This window comes from Chlorocebus sabaeus, chromosome 3 (genome assembly GCF_047675955.1).
Source record: "Chlorocebus sabaeus isolate Y175 chromosome 3, mChlSab1.0.hap1, whole genome shotgun sequence".
Classification (NCBI taxonomy): Eukaryota; Metazoa; Chordata; class Mammalia; order Primates; family Cercopithecidae; genus Chlorocebus; species Chlorocebus sabaeus.
This window is the reverse complement of record NC_132906.1, coordinates 35,603,434-35,606,389: the sequence shown is the minus strand read 5'-3', so window position 1 is coordinate 35,606,389 and position 2,956 is coordinate 35,603,434.

Genomic DNA, 2,956 nt, shown 5'->3' with positions numbered 1-2,956 from the left:
AGTCGCATGATGTGATAACAGTATAATAGGTTGAAATCAGAGCTTATATGACAATTTATTTGTCTTCTTTAATCCAGACATAAAGAAATTTACAAAAATGTTAAGCAGTGACACTCTTCTCATATTTTTTTGAAAAAACATTTTTTCATTAAAAATATGGTATTTATGTTTATATATGGGCTTGTTATTGCCATTTTAAAATTAGCACATAAATATTTACAACCTTATTAGTTTTAATATCGAATACTAAATATAAATAGCTATATACCATATGAGCAAAGGCTTGTGTTGGGAATCTTAATTAGTTTTAAGGGTCCAAACAACTCGTAAACAAATTTAAGAATTGACTTGCTAATCTAAAATACTGAGTGGTGTCAAGTAGGACACTGAGTGAATATTTCAGATAATAAATTTGTATTTTATAGGAGCCTCCTGGATATTGATACTTTATTCCAAAGTAATAAAGATAAGTATGATTAAGTAATTTGTGGCAAGCTATTAAGGCAGATTTTATTGTGGAGATGGGAGAGTAGTATGGCCAGGGAAGACAATACATGGTCTACAGAGGATTCTACCTACTTGTTCCAGAGCTGGCAGATGTGGGTTTGTCTCAGATTCCAAATGCATCTTGCAGAACGCTATCATGAGATGGGCTTTGCACTTTAAAAGTGGAGCAGGTAGCAGATGGAACCCCATGTGTTTAAAACCATTCTCTGAAATTGTGAATTTTTTTTTTTTTCTGTTTTGAAAGGATCATTATAATTACATGTACTATTTTGGTTAGTTCTATGGAGGAAAATGTTCCAAGTATGTCAAAGAAACTTGATCTAATTTTATTTATTTAGTTATTAAAACACGATAGCATTCCCAAGATACCTGAATAATTTAATTTTATTAAGCAATTACAATGTTTATGTCTGATTAATTTTATGTTGAACTAAAATAGTGTATCAATAAACTGTAAAAACATCAATATCCAGCTTACTTATGTGGAGTCTGTGTTGAAAATCAAACTGATTATTTTTTGGAAGCTTAATAAAAATGGCCTTTGAACTGCCCAGATGGAAAAAATCTAAATACAATATAAACAGCAAAAATGTTAGATGCAAATACTAAAAAAAATCTGTTAACTGGCCTGTTTATAAAAATACTGTAACTGTTGAAATTTTATTTTAAATTTGGCTAAAATTTTTTGCTCAATATTTTTATTTATTTTAGTATATTTTGCAAATATTGCATATGGACTGCTGATATATTTTGCTTGGTTAATTTGGTCCAAATTTTTAAACTAAAAAAGTTAAGATAGTTTATAAATTTTATGAGTATACACATATATATATCTCCATAAAAATTATAAAAAATATAAATAGGCTGGGCGCAGTGGCTCATCCTTGTAATCCTAGCACTTTGGGAGACCAAGATGGGTGAATCAACTGAAGTTGGGAGTTCAAGACCAGCCTGACCACCATGGAGAAACCCCATCTCTACTAAAAATAGAAAAAAAAAAATTAGCCAGGCATGGTGGCACATGCCTGTAATCCCAGCTACTCAGGAGGCTGAAGCAGGAGAATCGCTTTAACTCGGGAGGCGGAGGTTGCAGTGAACTGAGATCGCATCATTGTACTCCAGCCTGGGCAACAAGAGTGAAACTTCATCTCAAATATATATATACACACACACACACACACACACACATATGTGTATATATGTGTATATATGTGTGTATATATGTATATATGTATATGTATATATATATAAAAATAAATAATGTATTCTAAATTCTTTAAAGGATAAAAGAAAATATTCTAGGCAATTTTTTCAAACATTTGTTAAGATAAACAGTGTTCCCATGGAATTTCATAAGGATTTAGTCAAAAAACATTTTTGTAAAATAAGCCTGGGAAATATTGCATACTTTTCTTTTGTAGATTTAAGATACATGTGATTATTATACATTGTGTTCTTATATCAACATATCTCATATATCCCATAAATACATAAACTTACTATGTACACACAAACATTAAAAAGTAAAATTAGCAAAATTCATTTTAGCTTTTTAAATGCACAGACATATTCCAATAAAAGAAAATGGGTACTTTCTCTCTATATATGTCATTTAAACATAAAGTCACTTGTTTTGGAACACTAATAAATAATTGCAAATTAGTGCCTTGAAAAAAACTGATCTGAAAGTGTTCTTTGAGATTATTTCAGTTGCTTATAAGTTGCGTGAAAGTTGAATTTACCATTTTTGAATATCTTCTTGTCTGATGTAGAACAATATATTTTTATCTCATTTAAGTAAAAATTAATTCTATAAGTGTTTTGTAAATAAATTTTATCTAGACAAATATAAAATATTTTGTATATCAAAAATATAGTAACTGCATTATTAAAATATTAAGCTATAGTCTTCAGGACTTTTCATGCTTTCTACATATGTTTTGTCCCTATTGGTTGAGATATAGAATCCATTTACTCTGATAAATATACTCTATATATAGTTCTTTTTAAAATCTGAAATATTACTACTTTTTTGGTGTATTATCTCTTAGAGAATGTTCTATTGAGTAGTTTTAAAAGATTCTAAATGATTTATGATTTTGTGTGGATAACTAGTGGAGAAAGTTGACATGAGACTCCTTTAGATTGAGTACTATTATCCCACTCAGTATCTTGGTTAAGTGTTAATCTGTTAGCCACTAACATGTAACATAGAGTCAGAGGAAGGAGAGGAAGCTAGTAAATCCCTCATCTTATTGGCCCAAAATAAAATATATTTCAAAGAAAGAAACACATTTTGACAAACTATAACATTAAAGAAACTGACATCACACACTTGCAATTCTCCAAGTTGGAATTCAAGAGAAAGCTTGCTTAATTAAATGACTTTGCAGTCCAACAAATGTCTTGTTCACCTTGTATGCAGTGAGCTTACCGAATTTAATTATTA